Raw genomic sequence first — 26,603 nt, 5'->3', positions numbered from 1 at the left:
TGGATCCTTGTCTTTGTAAATTGTTGGAAGAGTATGATGATCTATTTCAGCCACCTACCTCTCTTCCTCCAAAGCGTGAAGTGGATCACCCCATCGACTTACTTCCAAATACCGAGCCTATCAATAAACCTCCATATCGCCTTTCAAAGGTGGAAAGAGAAGAAGTTGAGCACCATGTAAAGGAGCTACTTGAAATGGGTTTTATACAACCAAGTCAATCTCCCTTTGCTTCTCCCATTCTTCTAGTCAAGAAGAAAGATGGTTCATTCTGCATGTGCATAGATTATCGGGATTTGAACAAGGCCTCTATCAAAAATAGGTATCCAATACCAAGGATTGATGATGTTTTGGATGAATTGAAGGATGCCAAGGCATTTTCAAAGATTGATTTACGATTGAGATACCATCAAATACGCATGAAAGAGGGGGATGAATACAAGACTGCATTTAGGACGAGAGGAGATTGTATCATTTCATAGTTATGCCCTTTGGTCTTTCAAATGCTCGAACCACATTCCAAGTTTTAATGAACAAGATACTTCAGCCACTTTTGTTCAAGACAGTTTTGGTATTCTTTGATGCCATATTGATATATAGTAAAGACAAAGGGGAGCATTTACAGCATGTTAAAGAAGTTTTTGACATATTGAGGAGTGACAAGTTGTTTGCTTAAGCAACCAAATGTACATTTATGACCAAATAAGTAAAATATTTGGGACATGTTGTTGGAGAAAATGTCATCAAGGTTGACCCAAAAAAGGTCCAATGTGTGTAAGATTGGCCTACTCCAAGAAATACCACTTCATTGAGGGGTTTCCTTGGTTTATCTTCTTTCTACCAAAGATTTATAAGAATTATGCTCATCTGGCTATACCATTAACGGATAGGTTAAAAAAAGAAGCCTTCTTTTGGGATGAAATAGCCAACAAAAGTTTCAATGAGCTGAAGCAACTCCTCATTTCAGCACCCATATTGGTTTGTCGCATCTTTTCTAAGGTCTTTGTGATCTATGCGGATGCTAGTGGGAGAGGATTAGGGGTTGTTTTAGCCCAAGAACATGGTGTCATTGCATATGAGGGCAGCAAATTTGATGAAAAAGAGAGACGAATGCATGTTTATGAGCAAGAGATGCTAGCTATACTACATGCAGTCAAAAAATGGCATCATTACCTCTATGGAAGTCACTTTAAAGTGAAAAGTGACCATAGGGTGTTGAAGTACTTCCTCTCGCAGCCTAACTTGTCTCCTAATCAAAGAAGATGGTTAGCAACTCTTCAATCATATGATTTTGAGATAGCATACATGGTTGGAAAAGACAATGTAGTGGCGGATGCACTTTCTAGGATGTGGGCATGTAATGTATCTATCCTCTCCACTATATATAAAGATTTGATAAATGATATACAAGAGGAATATATGATGGATGAGCATGCTACCACAATAATGCAAAAATTACAGCAAGGGGTAAATAAATGAAGAATATCCAAACTTCAAATGGCATAATGGAGTTTTATGGTACAAAGGAAAGGTCTATTTGATCCCTCAAAGAAGTTTTAAGCTGAAAGTCCTTCAAGAGATGCAATCTTTGCCCTTGGCTAGCCATCTTGGTCTCTTTAAGACTTTTGACAAAGTGCACAAGAGTTTCTATTGGAAAGGCTTATGGCCGAATGTGAAGGAGTATGTTTCTCATTGCTTGGAATGTCAACAAAATAAAGATTCTTCTTTATTACTAGCCGGTCTCCTTCAATCTTTACCTATTCCACAAGGAAAATGGACCGACATTTCAATGGACTTCATTATGGGACTTCCTGCCACAACGCATGGTTGGAATAGTATTTTGGTTGTGGTGGATAGACTTACCAAATCAGCCCATTTTATTCCAACCAAGACACAATTTTCAGCAAAGCAAGTAGCGGGTCAATTCATGGAAGGAGTGTTCAAGTTACATAGTATGCCTTTGAGGATAGTGCCCGATAGAGACACTAGATTCATGGGAAATTTTTGGAAGGGTTTATTTACTTCCATGGCACTACTCTTACCCCTAGTACGGCTTACCACCCTCAAACCGATGGTCAAACTGAAAGGGTTAATCAATGGGTGGAAGTGTACTTAAGGCATTTTTTTCAAGACATGCAATCATCTTGGGATGATTGGTTGCACCTTGCTGAATTTTGCTACAATAACATATATCATATGAGCATTGGGATGGCTCCTTTTGAAGCACTTTATGGGTACAAGGTTCAAATTCCTTTAGCCATGTTTCATGAATACGTGAATCCACAAGCGAAGGATGAGTTAGAGAAAATGGAGATGCTTATCAAGCAATGTAAAGAAAACATATGAAAGGCACAAGATGTCATGAAGTCCTATGCTCATGATAGGCGAAGGCACATGGAGTTTGATGTTGGAGATTGGGTCTTCTTGAAGATGCCCAAGACTCATTATGCATCCCTTAAGGGTGGAAATAACAAGTTAGCTCTCCCAAATTTTATGGCACATATTTGGTTTTGGAAAATATTGGAGAGCTTGCATATAAGCTCCAATTACCCTCATCTACTTGCATACATGATGTTTTTCATGTATCACCATTGAAGAAGTATATTGGGCAGGATGTACAAGTTCTTGAAGAGCTTCCACCACTTGATGAAGATGGACTGATTGTCTATGATCCTAAAAAGATTATTGGGAAGTGTGAAAAGGTTCTTAGGAACTGAACTCCCACTAAATTCCTAATCAAATGGAAGGGGCTACCTAAAGAGTCAACTTGGCAATCCTCTTTCTGTTTGGACGCTTTTTCATGGCTTTTGCAAGATGAATGATCATAATCTGTGCAGGGACAACTTGTTGTTTTAAAATAATGTTATTGATTAAATTGCCTTAACGACATAAAAAAGTGATCTTGATGGTATGGGATGATGCCTCAGGGTGTGTACTTCATGTCTACTCTTCAAACACTGAATTTGGACACTCAGGTCAATTCACTGTTTCAGGTTCATTATATTGTTTCTTCACACAAAGTGCTTCCATATGCTTGTGGATCTTTATCAAAATAATTTGCTTCATTATAAACTTGCCTACTACTCAATATCTTCAGTTTTGAGGACAAAACATCTCTAGGAGGGGATGATTTGTAATGAAGAAAATTAATATGAGAGTTTCAGCCTATTCCAAGAATAAAACATTGTAAATACTTGAGCCTAGAAGAGAGGACTTAGGTTTTAGTATAAAAGGGCAAGAAGTGCTAATGTAGCATTATTCATTGGCATTATAAAAAATTTCATCCTTCTTGTCTAACATATTTTTCTTGTACTTGGATGACAGTCCATGGCTACATTGTGCTATGGTAATGGAAGTTGTTCCATGACATAGCCATGCTGGAATCTTAGTTTAGTTCATTTCTTGTCATTTGTAGCTTAGAGTATTTTTTATTTCATGTTCATTTTCATTGTTAGATTAGTCCTTCTTTACAAGGAATCCAACACAAGCATCCGTTCCTCAATTAGAGTCAGTTTGACCCCCCATTTAATGGCTATAGGGTTTAGCGTTATGAAGCAGCTACCAGATTCTGAAGCTGCAAAGCATATGATGGAGACCAAATGTATAGTTTTCAATGCCATGAAGCCGGCCCTCTAGTACATTCACAAATTAGAGGTTGTTTATCCCTCCGTTTGACCAAAATTTGCTTGTGGTCAAGTGTGAACTCTCAAAATGGAACTAGTTTTTTTTAAGGATTAAGCTTAATGAATCTTAAGAGGATCTAATGAAAGATAACAATATACGGGGGGAGGGGGGCATCTGTTTTTTGGTACCTCAAAATTTCCATTAAAAAATGACTTCTGCACTTGTTCAAAACAAGGGGCAACCTCTAGGGGATGAGATCTTCATATTCTTCATCCTCAATTACAAGAAATTGTGTAGAGAATGATGCATTCAGCAAAAATTTCAAAAATCAATCTTTCTTTATCGTCCCTCTCTCTCCTTCAATGGGTTGTTCATGTGCGAATGAATGGGAAGAGATCATTATGAGAACCGGTTGATTGCCTTGAATCGGATTGACATGAGATTATATCAACATTGATGAACAATTATCATGGTGCGCAGATTGGACGCTGTATGCTCACGTAGTGAATGCCGAAAGGTCCCCAAGAACAATAGAACTCTACTTTTTGCACAAATTACAAGGTAAAAAGCATGAACGACAAGAGCAAGAGACCAATTGGGTGCAATCTCCCCCCATACCCTGTGTGAGCGCTCCACAAAGCATGTATTTTATGTATTATTCATCTTCATGCTCAGATAATAGCCCAAATTACAAAATAGCAAGCTTTTAGCTTTTGAGTTTGCTTTTACACAAAAATAGGAATAAAGCTAATGGACGGCGCCCAAAGAGTCTGGCACGCCCAATACAATGTCCAAATAGAAATAACATAACCGTGCGCCCATGCGCATACAAAATAATAATAAATAATCGATGCCTCAATAAATAGGCATGACAAAATATAGGTGTGGCGCCTATCAAAATATAATCCATAAATCGAATACTCGCTATCCTCCAATGCTTTCCTCTGCCAACTGCTGCTATCTCTACACATCAACTGAAGCATTCACAATCGTTAGTAAAATAATACAATTAAACCGACAAAAGTGAATACCTAGCAGTCTTCAGCTACATAAATAAATCAACTGGTTAGAAATAAATCCTAACCTTAATTTATTATGAGTGCGCACTCTAAGCTCATAAACGTTTATTAATTTAATATGCATTTTGCGGAATCACCCGCTATGGAATCACCCATGTACACACTAAATTAATGAAACGCCCGAAAAGGACAGGTGTCCCCATCAACTTCTCACAAAAAGAATCCACTTTGTGTATGAGCCCCGGTCATCAAAGTTTACGGAATCCACCATGGCACAGAATCCACCGTGAAATATGCCTCCTGGCATCATACCCCCGGGGTGGGATAGCAATTGACCTCAATTGCTATTAGCTCAATGTGGAGCTAACAGAGCGGGGAAAGCATTTAAGTCTCTAGCGTGCATCCATTGTGCTTCCTCTACAAGATGGTTCTTAAATTTAACTAGATATCTAGAATATCTTCGGCCAGTTCTAGTGGTCATAAAGTCAGTGTCTATGATAGCTTCTGGTTCAAGTATTTCAGTCTCTTCCTCTAATAAAGGTGGGTTTTCATAAACAAGGTGTACAGGTAATTGGCCTCTAAATGGTCTCAACAAACTAATGTGAAATGTGTTGTGAATTTTCCAATGAGGTGGTAATTCTAACTTGAATGCATTGTCATTAATTTTATGAATGATCCTAAATGGTCCATAGAATCTAGGGGCTAATTTGACAACTGGATGTCTATCTACACTTTGTAGTCTACGTTTTTCTATTCTCAACCAAACATAGTCATCAACTTTGAAATTCATTGCTTGTCTTTTCTTATTGGCTTGTTTGGTATATGATTGCTGGGCTTTGGCAATCATATCTTTAACCTCATCAAAAATAGTATTATGCATACTAGCAATATCATCAGCACTTTGAATTCTATTTGACAAAGATGCAACAGGTGTAGATAATCTATATCCATAAATCACTTCAAACGGTGCTTTCTTTGTAGATGTGTGTGGTGTATTGTTATATGCAAACTGTAATAAATGCAAATGTGTGTCCCATGTCTGTGGTTTAGAGATAGTATATGCACGTAAAAGATCTAGAATTGTGTTGTTAGTGGCTTCTGTTTGTCCATTAGTTTCTAGATGAAATGCAGATGAAAAATCAATCTTGGTGCCTAGGTTAGCAAACAGAGTAATCCAAAAGTTGTTACAAAATCTAGAATCACGATCTGAAATAATAACTTTTGGCAATCCATGGTTAGTGAAAACAGTTTTCAAAAAGAGTTGTGCTACTTGTGATGCTGTTAAAGTTTTCTTACACGGAATGAAATATGCTTGTTTACTAATTCTATCTACGACTGTCCAAATCATATCATGGTTAGATTTAGTATTAGGTAAACCAGTAATGAAATCCATAGAAATTTGTTCCCAAGGTTTAGATGGAATAGACAAAGGCATAAGTAATCCATACTGTTTACCATGATGTCTCTTAACTCTTTGACAAATCAAACATTCAGAAACAAAGTTAGATACATCAGTGTCCATATGCGGCCAATAAAAATCTTCAGTTAATGTACGTAAGGTAGATATGATACCTCTATGACCTTGGTATGGGGGACAATGAATCTCATTCAAAACAAAAGATCAGAATGGAATTGTAACACACAATCTCTTTTCATAAAACATAAATCCATCATTATATGACAATGAATCAATAGGAATCAAGTTATTTTGAACTAATTTATTCCAATCAGCATGAAAAGTAATATCCTGATGATAAGTATCTTTCATAGCAATCAAAGAATCAAAAGATATAACAGAAATATTATGAATGGCAGGTCTTCTACTCAATGCATCAGCCACTACATTTTCTTTTCCAGGTTGGTATTGAATGATAGGATGAAAACTTTGAATAAAGGAGGCCCATTTGATATGACGGTCAGAGATTTGGGGTTGGCTAAGTAAATGTCTAATACTTTGCTGATCAGTCTTAATCATAAATTCTGAACCCATTAAGTAGTGTTTCCACTGTCTTAATGCTTGTACAACTACTAATAGTTCTTTGTCATATGTGGAATATTTCAGTTCAGAAGGTTTCAGCTTACAACTAGAATAGGCTATAGGATGATTGTCTTGCATAAGTACAGCTCTTATTCCTGATCCGCTAGCATCGGTCACTACTAGAAAGAATGGTCTATTAAAATCAGGCAACTGTAGGACAGGGGCATGTGTTAATGCATGTTTCAATAAGTCAAAGGATTTCTGTTGATTTTCGGACCAATGATAGACAATACCTTTCTTCAGAAGTTTGGTTAATGGTAATGCAAGTAATGAAAAATTACGTACAAACTTCCTATAGAAACTAGCAAGACCAAGGAATGAGCGTAACTCATGCACGTTTTTAGGTACATGCCAATTCAATATTGTATCTATTTTCTTAAGATCAACTTTAATTCCATCAGATGATACAATATGACCTAAATACTCAATTTCTGTTTTAAAAAATTCACTCTTTTCAGGATTTGCATACAATTGATTTTCTTTTAATAACTGAAAAACCAATGACAAATGCTCATAATGTTCTTTCTCATTTTGACTAAACACCAAAATATCATCAAAGAAGACAATTACACAATATTGATATTTCAAAAATATACGGTTCATCATTCTACTAAACGTAGCAGGTGCATTAGTCAATCCAAATGGCATCACTAAAAATTCGTAATGACCAAACTGTGTCCTAAATGTAGTCTTGAATATGTTAGACTTATCTAGTCTCACCTGATGATAACCAGACTTAAGGTCTATTTTACTAAATATAGCAGATCCTTGTAGTTTGTCCATAAGGTCATCAACTCTAGGAATGGGATACCTATTCTTTACAGTGATCTTATTTAAAGCTCGATAGTCAATGCACATACGATAGGTATTATTCTTTTTCTTGACTAACAGAACAGGTGCACCGAATGGAGAACTACTAGGTCTAATCAATCCTCTATTTAGTAATTCCTCAACTTGGCTCTGAATTTCTTTTTGCTCTATCTGATTATGCCTATATGATGCTTTGCAAGGTGGTTGTGTGCCAGGGATCAAATCTATCTTATGGTCTTCTAGACGTGAAGGAGGTAAACCAGGTGGTAGGTCTTCTGCAAAACAGTCCTTAAAATGTGCAAGAAATTCCTTATGCCTAGGGTGCATATGATTATCTTTTACTTGCAATTCATTCACCCAAATGAGATAAGATTTACTACTCTTGCGTAATGCACGTTTAGCTTGAGTATGCAAAAGCAGTGGAAAAACATTAGATGCATGCATACTATATAATGTAATAGGTTTTCCTTGAAAATTAATATTCATTGAATGTGTGGAATAATCTATATTTGGGTTATGCTGGTGACGCCAAGGCATACGTAAAATAATGTCACTTGACTGTAATGGAACAACTAGGAAATTTCTTCTTTCTGTGTATTGACCAATTTGAATCTCTAAGTCATGCACTTCCTCTGTACCATTATACCTAGTGCCTAAGAATGCAGCTTTCATGCGGTAATGTGTACGTACAGTCTGTAACTTCAATTCCTTTACTAATTTTGCTGAAATAAAATCATGAGTGCTACCGTCATCATGAAAAATAATCTTTTCCTTTCCATGCACCATACATTTCATAGTCAATAAAGAATTTGGAGTTGGCATACCTGGTAAAGTATCCAAAGGAGTAGTAGTGTCGTCCTCATCTTCAATGAAATCAGGCATATCTTCATGTTCGTCTTCGTCCATTGCTCCAAGATAGTTGATATGGGCAGGTGGATTCTTTGAATGACAATTTGCTGCTAGATGTCCAGGCTGGTGGCATTTATAGCATACTATTGGCTTGGCTTTGGTTACATTGTTTGCAATGGCGGGAAGTCTAGGGACATTAGGATTTGACTGTGGAATAGGCTTGGAATTTTGATTGACATTGGATGGTAATGCAGGTGGTTTTGCCCAATTTTTGCGGAAAGATGATAAAGAGAAACGACCTGGATTAAATCTTCTAAAGTTGGAATTGAATTGCTTAGATCCATAGTTACCATTGGCTTGGAATTGCTGTGGACGTCTGTCTCTACCTCGTAGCTTGTCTTCAGTGTCGTGAGCTAGTGAAATGGCATCTTCAAGAGTAGCAGGCTTGAACATGTTAACTTCAGTGTAGTAATGCCCAAGGAGTCCAGACATATACTTGTGCTTATGTGTCGCTTCAGGTACGTCTTCAAGCATGCGTAGCTGGAGTAATGCATTCCAAAAACGCTCTGTATACTGAGGAACAGGCTCACGATCCCGTTGCTGAAGAAGATCCCATTGCTTAATAGCTTTCTCATGAAATTGTGGAGGAAGGAAATTCTGCATGAACTTCTTCTTGAAATTCTCCCAAGTACCAGGACAATCTATACTCTTGCATACTACAGTCCACCAAAGAGATGCTCTGTCCACTAAATGATTAGTGACACACTTGATTTTATCTTTTTCTGCATTGATACTAGTCCTAGCGGTGTTGGATGGGCTTTTGGCCAAGATGATGCAGATGGGAATAAGTATGCTATTCGGTTTGGGGTGAAAGTCCTAAATGAGTGACAGCAAAGATATCCACAAGTTAAAAGAGAGGCTCTTGGGAGTTGTCACGGCTCTCAAGAATGATTCAGAGTACTTCATTGGTGCTGTTGTGGTGGTCAAGATGATTGTTTTCCTCTTCTAGGTATGATCATGAGTTTTTCTACTCTAGATATTGCCATGCTTAGGTGGATTGGGTACATAAAATTCATGAATCCTGAGTTCAAGCACATAGTAGGTAAAGAAAACCTAGTAGAGCTAATATGCTTTCATGAGCAAGGTATGATGATATGGATTTTTCTTGCATTGATGGGGCTAATCTTTCAGCCATGCATGCTGATCATATTTGTCATGTGTCTGCTTTGGAAAGCTTTTATGAGACTTTTTATACATGAGAGTATTACAGATTGGTTGTTATTTGAGTACTATGTCTAGACAGGATGGATGGATTGATGCAGACTTCAAGAAGATTAGAAGAAAATCTTATGGTTTCTTCTTGCGAAGTGGGATACTTTGGAAGCATCCACAAAAGTGAGGAGGATAGCCATTGAGGGTTGTTTGTGATAGAGCTTCATAGGTGCGTATCATGAAAGAATTCCATGAAAGTCTTTGGGCTGGACATTAGCTATATGGGCAACCTATGAGAAGATCAAATAGCCTTATAGGTGGAGAGGCATGTATAGAGATATCTCATAGTTTGTTGAGACATACCTTGATTGTCAGTTGTTCTCCTCAGTGAGGCATAGAGATGAGCTTCATCCTACCTATCCAATATGTATTCATTATAAGTGGGTTCTTGATTTGATTACTATGCCTGTTGATTTATGGCAGATGCCCTACATTGTTTTGGAATGAGAAGACCTCACAAATCAAGTGGAAGGAAGAGCATTATAGAAGAAATCTACTTCAATGGTTTGTAAGTTTCTATTAGAGGATGTTATTTGCAGGTATGGATGTATTGGAAAATTCACTACAGATAGAGGTGAGTTGGATGCTGATGAGGCTAGGGAGTTTTTCTCTTGCCTTGGCATTAAAATTTCTTTGACTTCAGCATATAATCCAGAAGGAAATGGGAAGAGTGAAAGAGGCCATCCGCCGTTGATTGTGAAAGCCTTGGCCAAAACATGTGGTGGACGGGTTTGGGAGTGCCCTAGGTTGTTGCCTTATGCCTTATGGGCTGATCACACTACTCATAGTGTGACTACACAATATATGATAGCTGAGTTGATGTATGGGCAGAAGCCAGTCATGTCTACAGAGACTTACACACATACTTGCACTGCTTTACTGTGGCAACAAGAAGAGATGTCTAGAGGAGATCTTTTGGCTCTTCGTATTCGTCAGTTAGAGAGAAGACCTGAAGATATTGAGAGAGTAATTCAAAAGCTCAAAGCGGCCAAAATTTGCAACAAAGAGTACTTTGATAGCAGACATAGACTGAGGCCTAAAGAGATTAAAGAGGAAGATTGGGTGTTGGTCTATGACATCAGTCTAGAAAACCAGTATAGTGCTATCCGCAAGGTTTCCAGACAATGGTTTAGACCCTACTTACTGTAGCATGTCCATGACAATGCTACATATTCCTTATCATCAGAGCTTGATGGTACGGCCTTGTGGATTTTGATTGCAAGGAAGACAATCAAACTTTTCAAGAGAAGAGATGCTACGGCCTATGTAGTCGAGGAGTTGGATGATGCGAGTTATGATGGTCTTGAGCCAAAAGATGATAAAGTTGAAGATATGGACATTGCAGATAATTTTGCAGAAGATGAAGAGATTGCATTGAACTTCAAGCTTGGCAATGATGAGGATGGGTAGTTGTGGCCCATCCAAAGGATGGGCAGGTTTGGAGCGGGTGGATGTCATGATGCTGTGCATCTACCACTGAAAACCTGAGGGCCGAATTTTCCTGCCAAGATTTTGGACTCTTAAGTCAACATCATTATAAGTTTATTTTCCGTTGCGTGTTTTTTTTGTGTTTGCATTTGCATGACACACGAACACATGTAGTTAGGTGAGGCACAAATTCCTTCATTATTTTTTATATGAAACATCACTTGATTAATTGCAAACCATGGACACAAATTTCCAAACTGCATGAGTGATTGGACATGAAGTTCTTTTAGACTAAAGCATATTCTTGATAGGGCACAATTCATGGAAAAATGGATCACATGAACAAGACTCGAGGACTTGATGAAATTTGGATGTTGCGAGTGCAGATGATATGACTCTTCATAAGCAAAATTGGAACAATATTTAGCAGTCCATGAAAGCTAAAGGATATCTATTCATATTATGGACATTTAAGTGGAGTAATGCTACAACTAATACTTGCGCTCTTTGTGGAGATGGAGGAGACTTGCTGTGCAAAGACCAATATCCCTCTACCACTACAACAAAAAGGCCTCATAGACGCACATTTAGATGCGATTTTTGAATATAGAGAAATTCTTACGGGCGCGTCTATCCGCCCGTCTATTTGCGCATCTACCATTTCGCATCTATAATCGCATGTATCAACAAATTTACATGCACAAATAGACATGCAATAGACGCACATATACACATGCATGTATCAACGAATTTACATGCACAAATAAACGCGCAATAGACACACATATACACACGCAGATAGACACGCTGGTAGATGCGCTTTTATAATAAGCACTAGTAGACGTGAACGAAAAAAAAAATGTCATTTAAAAAAAAGATATTTAAATTCTTTTTTAAATTTGAATTATGAAGCGCGTGTAGTCTGCATTATAGACACGCGTATAAACGCGAATTATCTGCAATTTAGACGCGCAGATAGATGCACAAAACAGAACTGGAAAAAAAAAACCAGAGAGCTTTGCAACCACATGCTCTCTGGTTTTTTTTTTCCCCTCCCATACATCAGATTGTGCATTTGGGAAAAAGACAATGTATCTTACGGGCACGAGAATTGAAAATAAAAGTCCATGTATTCATTATATATCAAAAGCATTTACAAGGGAAGTTTAAGTGCTTGCGACCTAAAGCGTGGCCGCAAGCAGTAGGCTCAAAGAGATATCATACATATACAAAAAAAGAAGGCCTCATGAGGAGGTATGGTGCTTCTCTACGAATTTGAAGAGGAAACATCTTCGCTAGTACCAGCATGGCTACTAGCGTCGCTATCCCCCTCCTCGCTATGCTCCACATCCGGGTTCGCCTACACACACAAAAGATCAGGGTTGCTTACATAGACAAGGTGGAGAAAAAGTTATAATTAGCTACACTTTTAATAGGAAAGTAAGAAAAACATACCTCCTCTGGCTGTCGAATCCTCATGGCCCGGTTGTATTGGTCCTCAGTGATGAGACCCTCCTCATAGAAGTGAAGCCATGTCGCTGCGCGGTTATGGCCTCGATGGTAACCTACCTCTCTAGGAGTAGGTGTCCTACCAACGATGGTAGTTTGCAAAACATTTAGATATATACAAACAATTATGAGTCACAATATATTAGAATAAAATATATAAACAATTGAAAGAAATATAAATTCAAAAAAACTAGAAATCAAAATATACTTACAAACTCTGCCTCCCACGACTCTCTGCCGCCCGATCTGTAATGCGACGATCCCATTGTTTCCATTTGGATCTGTCGCGCCTCTGCGTGCTGGTGACTCTTCACTTTCTTTGCTTCTTTCTTCTTGGCTTTCTTCCACTCTATGTGGTGGCACATAGGTGGTTGGCTATAGGCTCCACGCCCCTCCTCCAGCCTCCGCAGTGAGTCCATGGCCCGTGTCATGAGGTGGGATCTTTTGTTGTGAAGCATATCCCTCACTTTTGTATGTCCCCAATCATCCGAGAATCACTGACCCTCAGGATTTGGGTACCTCCTATGGACTGCCCTCAAACCTCCTACCACAAGCCGCTTTTCTGATTTTTGAAGGCAATGTAAAAATCTTTATACGTCGCATGCATGACGCTCCTCATGTACGCCATTACATCCCTTCCCTCATCATCATGAAAGATGCCACCAGCATCTGTAACTCTATAGTACTGGCATACAACCTCCTCTACGTGATCTACTGGTGAGGGTGATCGCTCGCCACCTCCTAGGCAACCCCCACACAAGCCTCGTCCTCCCCCTCGACTCTCCCTCCTCCCTCTCTGCGGACTACCCTCTGCCTCGCTGGACGCATGAGCTTCTGCAGATGCTTGTGCTTCAGGCGATGCATGTGGAGCACGTGGAGTACCTACATATGGAGTACCTGCATGTGGAGTACCTGCATGTGGAGTCTAGGAAGTAGTGCCAGGCAAAGACGTCAGAGGCATCCCAGACATGACACTGAACACCTCATCCGCTATGGGAGAGTGGCGAAGGTGTCTATTCATCTCTCCCATGAAGTCTTCCCTACTAGGAAAACCTCCAAAAAATGCATTGACCCCCCTGCCAAAGGAGGCCAATGTATCATTCATGCAATCCACATCCGAGTCATTGCTAGATGAATCAGGATATGACATTTGCAAAAAAAACACAGGAAAAAGACAAATTTATTTGCATACAAAAAATCATATATTACCTACATTTTCAAAGAGCTTTCTTTAGACATTAAGCATAAAACTTAAGTGCTAATGCTTCTCATAAACAAAAAAACTGATAAACACAAACATGGAATTGGTCACATTCATCATTGCAAAAATATATTGTTTACTATTAGAATTGGGAGACCTGGCGCGCGTGTATCCCCGCGTCTAAATTGCAGGTTAGACGCGCCCTCAAACGCTCTCCAGAGTGAACCTTCTGTCCACCGCATCTATCTGCGCATCTAAGATGCAGCACAGACGCACTGTCAGACGCACATTCCAGGTCAATAAGTGTGTATAATCGCGTGTAGACTGCAGGTCAACCTTCTATGCAGCGCCTGTATCATCGCATGTACACTGCAGAGCACGCGCGCCAGCACACGCGCACTAAGACGCACCCTCAGACGCTCTGAGAGGAAACATTTTTCGCGTCTATATCTGCGTCTACACTGAGATGTAGACGTGCTATCAGACACGCTCAGTCGGCTGATTTTAGGCCGACGACCGCCATTGATGATTTACAAACTGCAATACATAATGGAATCACAAATGCTAAATACACAGACAGAGCAGAGAGAGGAAGAGAGAAACAAGAGAGAGAGAGAGAGAGAGAGAGAGAGAGAGAGAGAGAGAGAGAGAGAGACTCACCTTGGGTGTTTGGTGTGGCGGGTGGTGGCGCTTCTTCCTTCTCCTTCTTCCTCTCCTTAGTAAGTTACCCTCCCTTGATGCTTGCTTGCTTGCTTGCTGCTTCTTCTTCTTCTCTCTTTCTTCCTCTCCTTGGCTTTCCTTTTTCCCTTCTTGTGTGTTTGAAATGAAAAAAGAGGTGAGTCATGAGGAGGTGAGGCATGAAGAGACTAGGTGAGGCATGAAGAGACTGCATGTCGGCTAAACTCAAGCTTCAGAATCGCAAAAAACGCAGGAAAGGAAAGGCACAGTTTGAAAAGAAATGGTTTAAGTATGGTTTGAATTTTGGCGTGTGCATCTATTTTTGCGTGTATATGCGCGTCTATTGTTCAGATAGACGCGAGTATAGACGCAAACATAGACACGGGAATAGACACAATATAGATGCGTAGGTAAACGCGAATATAGACGCGCATTTAGGCTTTGTCATAATTTTTTGTTTTTAAGATAAGTTTTGATAGTGAATTCTTATCATAAGTTTTAATGTATTTATGATGATTTTTGTGTATTTAAAATTGAGATCTTATGTAAACATATGAATGACAAATATTTTGATGTTGTCATGAATTAGGTTTAATCATGTCGACGTCGTCATCACCTAGTGTGGTGCAAGCTGATGAGTCAATGAGCACATCCTCAAGTGAGGATGAAACATGACGTCTTCATAATCGAGATGCATGGCTACGACGAAAAATTAAATGCATGTGTGATCGTTGTCGAGGGTGTATTTTTCGAGCACGTTGAATTGCAATGTCACACCTCAGCTTGTATGGAGAATGGGACCGAGAAAAATCACTGGTATTCATTGTTTTTTTTTACCACTAAGATTGCATGTCTATGTTACGGGAATTATATATCAACGTACATGAAACTCCCTTTTATGGTTGAGCAGGATGCGGTGCCACATCCTCAGATGCTCCCTCTCGGGCATCGAGAGGCGGCAAAATGTCGACGCGAGGAGGCAGAGTCTTCAAGAAGAGTAGAGACTGACGAGCATGATAGTAGCCCTCATGAAATGCCCCATCAAGTCGTAGAGGATGAGATTTTGGACAACATGGTACACCATCTATTTTCGCAACCGGTTCAAGGAGAAGGTCACTCTACGAAGCTAGATAATCCACTATATGTAGCATCATCTACTCCATTGTATGAAGGTTGTACGTACTCCGTTCTTCGTGTGTCCCTCGAGATACTTAACTTGCAAACAATTTATGGATGGAGTAATGTCAGTTTGGATGCGTTATTGAAGTAGGTATCAATTCAGTTTGGCTTATGAATCATAATATTAATTGTTCTATTTTGAAATCAGACAGAAATATTTGTTGGTGGTTTTTTAATTCACTTTTAAAAATATATGTAGGTTATTATCACAAATGCTTCCAAAAGGAAACAAATTTCCAACTAAGAGAGAGCAAGCAAGACATTAGTTGACATCTCTGGGAAGCCTCGATTATGTCAAGATCCATGCATGTGTCAATGATTGTGTCTTATTTCGTGGGATTCATGAGTTCGCACGAGAGTGTCCTGTTTGTGGCGAATCAAGATACGAAGTGGAGATGAAGTCAATGGATGTGCCTCGTTAGGTTTTGTGCTTTCGAACACCCATAGGATGCATGAGATGTCTCAAGGGAGCCTTCATAAAGAAAAAGAAAAGAGGTGTGGAGCAACTATCTGGTTTGAAGTCCAATGATTGGCACAAAATGATTCAAGTAAGGGTATCTCTAACCATGAATATAGTAATTAGTGGAGTAACTATGTGTAAACTTTGGGGTACGATGACTTTTTCCTCAACTAATCATTTGATCTATGAATATTGTTTACATTCAGTTCGTACTTCCTACTAGCATATCCCATTGTGTATCCAAAGATGTACGTGATATCATTTACAAGATGGGAGAGATTGTGAGGTGTGTATACATTGTATTTTTTCATTATATATCTTTGAATTTCTATACAAAAATAAACAAGCACATCATACATCTTGACAGATACATGAGCTCGAAGGAAATTGATCCAAACACATTGCAAGATGCTCGAGTATTATCTATTGAGGTGGTTTGTTTGGTGGAGGAAATTTTTCCTCGATCCATTTTAACTACTCAATTACATTTACTCGTACATTTGATTGATGAGATCACACTTTGTGGGGCAGTTAATGTAAGGTGGATGTTTTTTCTTGAGCGCTTCATGAAAACCTTGAAAGATTTTATGAGGCAAAAAGCATGGCCTGAGGGAAGCATGGCTGAGGGTTGGTTAGTGCAATCATCCCTTGTTTATATCTCTGAATATCTTGTTGAAGTGGATCCCTCTCAACCACGACTATGGAAAGATGATGAAGACTTGAGGATGACCTCTATAGTACCTCAAGGAAAAGGAATGAGTAAAGTGCTAACAAAAGAAGAACTTCGTAAGTTAAATAGTTTTTGTGTGCTCAATAGTGATGTAATGAGCAAATGGGTGACACTATATAATGAAGTAAGTGCAAGAAGAAAAAGCGAAAGACAAGAATTTCGCACTAGATATGGACGTAAAGTCTCATTTCCAGATCATCTAATTGCGCTCCCACGTCATATTGATATAGATTGGTTACATGAGGAAATGGAGAGAATGGAAAAAGAGGAGGAAATTAATATATCTCAAGAAGAGTGGGAATACGCACGAGGTTGCTTATCAAAGGTGAGACATACTATCAATTAATTTGTTTCTATAAGTTTTATTTTATATAAATAATTGACATGTTTAATCTTTTATCTTTTACTACTAGTGCACATTATTCAATGCACTTTGATGTGAGGGTAAACATCTTCAAACTCAACGTATAGATGAAAAGAGAAATACCCAAGATTGTGGTGTCCTTGCTCACTTCGAGGATGCCAATGGTACCATGGAAGGTTATTGTGGCTTGATCCAAGATATTTTGAAGCTTGACTTCAGATGATTCTTTATATATGTACTGGATGTGAAGTGGTTTAAAGAAGTGGTAACAAATGGTGAGCATTGCACAATCAGACGTCATCCAAGTGGTTTTGTAATCATTGACTCTACAAAATTTCACCAAAACAAGAATGACACATTAGTACTACCTCAACAATGCGAGCAGGTATATATGCAAAGGCTAATTTTTTTAATATGTATACATGTGATACATATACACAATATAATAAGTACTTAAGTTTTTTGCTTTTTTTTTTCAAATACAGGTTGTGTATCATCCAATGGTAAACAATAACCGTTGGTGGTATGTCATCCCTATATCTAATCGTTCAAAACCAATATATGGTAATATTACCGACATGGAGATAGCAGATGACAATCCAACAATTAATGATGATGTGCATGATGACACCATAATGGATGATATGCATGATATAGTATAAGATGAACCTCGCGATGATGTTTAAGGAAATGCAGAAGAAGACAATAATGTGATTGTCGATGATATTGATGAAGTTATTGAGCAATATAGCAACACATCTGATAGTGGGATAGACTTATTTGTTTCGTTACCTCTTGGTAACATAGACCTAGAAGTAGATAGTTTAGCAAGGGCTGATCTCATTGAAGATGAGATGGATCATTCACTGTAACATACTTAATTTGCTTATTGATTCAATGTGTATTCCTAATTCTATGGTTTTTATCATGCGCACACGTGCATACTCAAGAATCAATAGTCAATTTGAAAGCTAAATTAAATTTTCCATAATAAAAAGGAAGTATCTTTTATCATCTCCAAGTACGTAGAGAAATTACGAGATACATATTGCAATGCTTGCTACTAATTGTAAGGTTTCTGTCGCTTGCCGCTAATTACTTATATCAGGCTTGTCAACTGGAGGAACTGCCATTCATTAGAGAATGACAAGTTCTTGCAACTTGACATTGAGTCTCTTTATTTTTTCACTCATGACTAACTAGCTTGTATAGCGTTTGTGATCAAGGATAGCATGATCAAAGAACTCATGTACGTATCCTAAGCTTACATGGGTGTTTGAAACCATGACTTATGATCACCATTAGCAAGGATTTGTGTGCTAATAGGCCTAATAACCATATGGAGATGTCCTAGTGAGGCACTCTCAAGATGGAAATGCATCCTAATGTTTCAATGGAAAACCAATTAGGGATGGAAGATTAAGAGCTCGTTGAATGGGATGACAGGTCATGATAGAATGTAGGTGTTTTGGAGGAAAAAAAATCACATGATCTTTTGGCCTACAAGGATGAGAAAATGGAGGACTATTGAGATAAGAACCATTGAGATGGGAAAACCACATTTTTACTTTCAAAGGGGTTGTAGTCATGATAGCTACAAGGACTAAAGTAGTGCATACCACAAGTATGTGAGTGATGCACACTATGAGCCAATTTTTCTAACTCTACATATGAATTGGACTGTGACAAGGACTCTTACAACATTGCAACAATGAATCAGTTTATGAAAGAGAACGCATATAAGATATGAAGTGCTCTATCTTCTCATTTGTGTTGAAGCTTGGCAAAATTCAAGGCCTTGGTCATTTTATTGGAAGCTTAAATAATCAAATAGTTGCAATTTACCCTAGCAGGTTGTCAAGCTCTCCAAGCTTGCCAATGATAGCCTTGAAAGCTATCTCCAAGGTGATTGGATCCCAAGTTTTCAATAGAGGATCGAATAACATAATTATGGTAAAGAAGAAAGAATCTATAAGAGTTTTTGGGTTCATGCCTATATATAATGGATCCAAAGCAATATACTTTTGAGTTCTTGGCTCTTATTTTCTCTCCCATGTAAGAGATTCCAAGAATTGGAACCTCCTTCTGAGCTATAGGAAACAAGAGCTCCTGAAATGTAGAGTTCTCATTGAGTGGGATGAAACAAAAGATTCCTCTAGAGGACCTAGTGCTTGAAATTAGAGACTCTTCTATAATAACAAAGTCAGACTAAAAGATGTAAAGGGTTTCTTGAAACCTATCTTTTTCCATCTCTTTATCTAGTTTGTAACCATTCTAAAAATCTTTGCTTTGCATAAGAGTTTAAATATCCCTCTTTTCTTCTTTGGGTGATAATTTGTATAGTCCTTGCCAAAGATGATGTATTACATGATGCGGTTGTGTCCTTGAGCTTGAATTTGTGCCAAATTTATTCGTAGAACCACTGGAAGAGCTCTAATAAAATATTTTCTTTGTGTCTTCCACCTCCATGTCTTGTGTGTCTAAAGTATTTTGTTCTTGCTTGATAATGTGAATTTTCCATATGTTGGGTTGACCAGATGGATAGAGATCCATATTTCTTGATAAAATATGGAGCATGGTTGTATGGAATATAATACTAGCTTCTTCATGAGTTCAACTTCAAATCCTTAGTAGACCTCTCAAGATGAGATTTTTTGAGTCTACTTTGTTTATCTTTGAGAGAAATAATCAAGATTTATGTGGTCTAGATATCCAGATGTCTTTTCCAATTCAAAAGGAATCTCACTTTGTTGCAATTTTAGTGACTTCTTTCATCTTGTTTTTCTCCAGATCCTCTATAGATTTATGGTGTGATAGAATTGCCCTTTAACATCGCTAGTGAATAGGATGTAAAACCACGTCATGATTGATGGTAAGATTGAAGAATCACCCTTTTCTACATAAATATCTAAGTCTAAAGAAATATATAGTGTGTTTTTTTCATACCTTGGGTTCAGCAGATAGATAGAGATCCATATTTCTTGATAAATATGGAGCATGGATGAGTTAGACAATGAAGAGACATACATATCCAAACTTTTCACCATATAGTGAGTAAAGTGTTGATAATCCAAAGCTTTTGTAATTGCCTTTTTTAAAAGTTCAAGTGTTTTTTGAAGCCTTTGAGATCATCATCATTCCATTCAATTTTATCACAAGAAAATAATACTTTGTCTAGTTCTTCCCAAACATTGGCCTTTCTATTCTGAGCTTATCCATTAGCAGCATGATCCTAAACTACATTATGCACGGACTTCCATTGGGCCCTTACTCCACCAATAGATGGATTTTTGGAGACACAATTGCCATCCTTAGACTTTTGAAGATTTGGTTCAACAATAATATTACCACCATGCAAAAAATTTGCAAATGATACTTTTTCAATCTTTGTTATAACATCTATTCTAGCTGATAATGGCTTCAGCTTCCATGCAAACCCTATATAAAGATGAACAAGTTTTTCAATTATCATGCAAATCACATGAAGTATATAGGTATGGGCATTCACTAAATCAATATCTAGAAGTGGCTTAAACTGTGGATCCTTGAGGGAGCTCCAACTGCTTGAGTTCAACTCTATGGCTGGGGACATGCAATAAAGGCAAGGAGATCTGTAGTTGGCTCTCTTTGACACATTGTACATACATTTGAGTGCCTTTAAGTCACTAGTTATGTGCTACTCAATCTTGTAGTTTCCAAATCCTTCAATAAATACTCTTCTTCTTCATGTTGTCTCTTAACAACATCAAGTATTGATGTTTGATGAAAAATCCAATACAATATATGAAAATTCTCTATATCTACTTCGAAAGCTCCTAGCCACCAGATGTTGTGCTCCAACTGAAGATTAAATGACATTGAATGATTGCATAATCTAATGAAAGTTCTCTATTCATCACGGTAATAGGGACCCTCTCTAGTTTTGTGCATTTCAGAATCCCACTTTCATCGAGTGCAACCACAAATCGAGCCACTCCTTGTGCCTCTTATAGTGACAAGTCATGGAATCTAATCATTAAACATTGTAGGGTGGGAAAGACAATGAAAATATTGTTAAATTCATTGATTACAATTTCCTTTTTCTTTTCCTTGAAGCTAGCTTTGATATGGAAGGGCTCACCTAGAACCTCCATCACTTTGTTATTCACTCAAGCTTAAAAAGTTGCATATAAACATCTTGATTAATACCAATACTATCTAGTGTCTTCTGCACTAACTCAATATCCAAATAATGATTCTTTATAAATAACTCTAAGCATTTTTTCTTTTTCTTTTTAAATTTCTTGTTCTTCAAAATATCTTTTGAAACTAATGAAGGAAGAAGATGATAATAAAACTGTGATGCTTTTAAAGAGTCACTTTCATTTGCATTTGATGGAAGAAGATACCCAGACAAAAATAGCATCACAAATCAATAGAATTAATTATAAAAAAATTTATATTTAATATTTTTAAAGTGAAAAAATATACCTTGATGCTTGGATTCTCTTACTGCAACCACCTCCTCCTTATTTGAGACTCAAAAATTTTAAGAGCCCTTTGTCTATTTTGAAGGTTTAAAATAGTTTACTTTTGTTGACAAGATTTGACGTGTTTCTCCAACAAACCACATATTTAGGAATTTGGGAATTTTTATAATTTTGGAAATTTCTAATGTGATTAATATTTGCACACATGGTCAAATCTTATCCCCTTACTTGAAGGTGAAATTTTTCCTAAATACTATATAAGCAATCCCCCCAACTCCCACTCTCAAATATGGTGTTAAGATCTCAAATATGGTGTTAAGATTTAGCCACTTGGTCAATTCTTTACTCCTTATTTGAAAGTGGAACTTGGGAGATTCCCAAATTCTCTAATATGGTATTAGTTACAAATGAATCCTCTGTTTGAAAGCCCTCTAGCTTCTGAAATAAATCATTGTTATGTTTTGATAAAAGATAGTTCTCCAATCTTAGGATATCCATTCCTACAATCAAGTTAAGTGTATAATTTAAAAATCTATTATAATCATTACCAATGCACCTTATGAATGAAAAGCTATTATAAAAAGGTGGAGTGCCATTTTTGCTTAGGATCTTTGGAATATAGCCTGCCATCTAACCAAAGATCAAGATTCACCTTTCCTTCAAATCTGAGTATATGTTTCATAGAATTTTGTAATAGTAATGGGTTTTGTTCTCTTCCTTATTGGTTCATACTCACTATCCAACTCAATATGAAGATGATAGAGAAGTCTTTTATTGGAGCTACCAGAGATCACTGGATGACTGATCCATAGCTAAGGATGTGATTAAAATATTGGATTGAAAACCTATGTGAATTAGAAATAAGAAGGAAAATGAAGAAGAAACTAGTAAGGAGGTGAAAGAAATAAGAGAGTGAGAATATAGAGCGGTAATCAAACATCCAACAAAAATCAAATTGAATATTATCTTTCACTTTGATTGGGATGAGTAAGATCTTCATGTGAAAACCTTTGTCACCTTATGGCGGCCTAGATTTCTACGTTTCATCATGTGACCATGACAATGACTTATTACCAATTTTTTATATATTTATTTATCAAAATAGAAAATTTTAAAAAAAAATTAAAAAGAATTTTATTTTCTAAAATATTCTCTCTCTCTAAGATTGACTACAGGGCATTTTTGAGACCTCAAATCTCCCCTAATCTAAGAAGCAAGATGCAATACGTCCTAAAAAATAATCTAGCTATAAATTCTTTTCAAAACATTGAGAATGCTATGGACCTCACAAGGGTTCTTGAGGAAATTTGGATTCTAAATAGTTAAGTGGATTTCATTCTTTTCAAGGTCAAGGGAATTGCTAGGAGGAAATTTTGTGAAGAGATCATCAATATCATAAAGTGGAAGAGACGGATTGTGCAGACTTTAGAGGTACATGGAATTCATACTGATGATGAGATTGAGGATGAGTCTCATGAGGAGGATTTTTTTCTATGCTTAGATTTTGATTAGCATACATAGCCAATGCATTATAAGGAGGATGACACACCTATCCTTGTATCTTGTAGTCACTTTTATAGGCCTCATTGGGTTCATGCCAGTACGGAGATAGTGGCCAAAATTGGTGAGAGGGATACTCCATGTATTGCTTTGATTGACCATGGGTCTAAGATTAATGTGATTGTGCACATAGGTTATGAGAGTGAGAGCTGAGTAGTTGATGTGGATCATGGTTGACACATGAGAGTGGTCAACAACACAACATGGGACTTGTATGCTGCTTGTAAGAATTTGAACGTATCCATATTCGATGTGCATGAGAATTTTCATTTATTTGTGTAGGACACTTGCTTACATTATGTCATATTGGGGTAGCCATTCATTATAGAGATTCATATGGAGATCAAGATGATGGATGATGGCTCCACTTATGTGAAAGTGTTTAGTAGAGATGGGATCATGGTAGTTCAATTCATGGAAGTGTGTGTAAACTATCATAGGAACAAGGATTCCTTATGGGATAGTCCTCGACTTGTGGCAGATATGGATTTTAGTTGGGTATCGTTGTGTTCTAGGAAAATGGTGGTACGAAGTGGGATCAATTCTCGCTTCTTGTGAGTGGAGTGTTTATTTTTAGTTTTTTTGGTTTTTGTTCAAATATTTCAATTTCTTATCAAAGGGTTTTGGATATGTCGACAACTATCACGTAGTACCACATGCAGAAGAAAAAGAAACTATTTAGGGAGACAAGTGTTTTCCATTATGATAAGGGTATACATTAAATGTTTTATGTCTTGACTTGTACCAATATATTGGAAAAACTAGAGACCATATTGAAAACCAAGGACTTGGATTATTTCAATGTTTTCTTAGTGCATACTTGGGAAATGTACTATGTGAGTGCCTCATTTATGTAGTTAGAGGCTGAAGTATCTCAACAACTAAAGTTGAGTTGTGCTAAAAACTTTTTGCAAAAAGGAGAGATGGCTAAGGCACCTCAACCAATAGAGCATAGGCTTGATTGTTTTCAATCTCTGTAGAGTAGTGTGTGATGCATATGTAGCATGATTTGAGATCAAGAGAGAAGAAAGAGGCTAGGGTATACACTAAGTATAAGAATGTGGATGTCAAGAAAGTTAAACCAAGTATAAGATTGCTTCCCTCCATTAGCGATGAGAAGATCAAAGATTCACATTTCCTTCAAACTTGAGTATATGCTTTGTAGGCTCTATAATAGTAATGGATTTAGTTAGATATGGATTATTGGTAAAAAAAGGATGAGTTTCATGAAGAGAATGTTTCTGTTAGCTTATATTTTTTTTAGCATGCATAGTCCATGCATTATAAGGAGGATGACACACTGATCCTGATATCTCGTAGCCACTTTTCTAGGCCTCATTGGGTTCATGCCAGTATGGAGACAATGATCAAAGTTGGTGAGAGGGATACTCCATGTATTGGTTTGATTGACCGTGCATCTAAGATTAATGTGATTGTGCACATAGCTTATGAGAATGAGAGGTAACCAGTTGATGGGGATCACGGTTGACACATGAGAGTGGTCAACAACATAGTAGGGGACTTGTATGCTACTTCTCCGAATATGAACGTATCCATATCCAATGTGCATGAGAATTTTTATTTATTTGTGTAGGACACTGGCTTATATTATGTCATACCGGGGTAGCCATTCATTATAAAGATTCATATGGAGATCAAGATGATGGATGATGACTCCACTTATGTGAAAGTGTGTAGTAGAGATGGGATGGTGGTAGTACATGTCATGGCATTGTGTGTCAACTATCCTAGGAATAAGGATTATTTATGGGATAGTCCTCGACTTGTGGCAAATATGGATTTAAGCTAGGTATCATTGTCTTATGGGACAATGGTGGTGCAGGGTGGGATCAATTCTCATCTATTGGTAGTGGAGTGTTTGTTTCTAGTTTTGTTGGTTTTTGTAAAGATATTTCAATTTCTTATCAAAGGGTTACGGATACGTGGGATATTATTATTCAATTCATTAACTCATTGGCTAAACGTTTGTTACCCTTCACGAATCTTTTATCTCACATCATGTTTTTGGATGGACAGAAGCATGGAAAGTTGCATTTGAAGATTCAGAGTTGCAATCTTAAAAGCTCTAAAAAGGGGTGAGATTTTCTATATATTCACGGCTATGACAAGGTGTAGTATCGGTTATTACCTATCCCAAAATTTGGAAGCAAAGCTTTATCATCCTAAGAATTTTAGAGCCTTTTTTAATCTATTTGGAGAATATTTTCTTGGCTATGGTATTTGCCACCAAGAAGTTTAGACAGTACATTCTTTATGATCCTCTGTGCTGACATAAACTAGATCAATAAGACCTAGTAAAACCCTCTCCCGCACATAGTGATAATGCACCTCAATGTGCTTTGTTCTAGCATGATAGATTGGGTTATTTGCCAAGTGTATACTACTCATATTGTCACAATAAATGACAACTGGCCCATCTGTAGGCTGATGCATATCATAAAGTAGCTTATGCAACCAAGCTACCTCACATGCAGCCATTGCTACGCCCCTGTACTCAGCCTCTGTGCTCGACAAGGAAACTATAGGCTGTTTCTTGCTGCTCCAAGTGACTGCAGCACTCCCAAAAGAGAACACATATCCACTGGTAGATCGTCTATCAGAAATACTACCAACCCAATCAGCATCAGTGTATCCATGTAACTGTATTTGAACCCCAGTCTCATAAAGTAGTCCATACTGCAATGTGGACTTCACATACCTGAATATGCGTCTAGCCGCATCCAAATGCGGTTTCCTTGGAGCCTGCATAAACTGACTTACCAATCCAACAGCATAGCTCAAATCTGGCCTGGTAATAGTCATATAAATTAAACTTCCTACTATGCGCCTGTACATAGTAGGGTCTTCCAGAAGCTCACCTGCATCTGTGCCCAGCTTCACATTCTGCTCCAAAGGAACTGAAATAGGCTTACAGCCTGTCATCCCATATTTGGACAGCATGTCCAATCCATACTGCCTTTGCAAGAGCCATATCCCACTTGGTGATCTTATCACCTCAATGCCCAAGAAATAACGCAGCTCTCCCAAATCCTTCATCTCAAACTTCTACTTCAATAGCATTTTCACATGAAGGATATCTTCATCACTATCACCTATGATAATCAAATCATCAACATAAATGACAAGCAGCATAATACCTTTCTCTGTTTTTCTCACATAAAGTGAGAAATCTGCCTTGGAAATTTGAAAGCCAATAGTGACAAGATACGGTCCTATCTTGTCAGACCATGCTCTAGGTGCTTGCTTCAAGCCATACCAGACTTTCTTCAACCTGCAAACAAACTCAGGATGAACAACATGCACATAACCTGGTGGCTGCTCCATATAGACCTCTTCTTGCAAATCACCATGCAAGAATGCATTCTTTACATCCATCTGATGTAAAGACCATTCCT

Source organism: Lygodium microphyllum, chromosome 15 (genome assembly GCF_053477565.2).
Source record: "Lygodium microphyllum isolate KBCC chromosome 15, Lygodium_microphyllum_v1.1.10, whole genome shotgun sequence".
Lineage (NCBI taxonomy): Eukaryota > Viridiplantae > Streptophyta > Polypodiopsida > Schizaeales > Lygodiaceae > Lygodium > Lygodium microphyllum.
The sequence above is the reverse complement of the archived record's forward strand: the minus strand, read 5'-3'. Positions refer to the sequence as shown.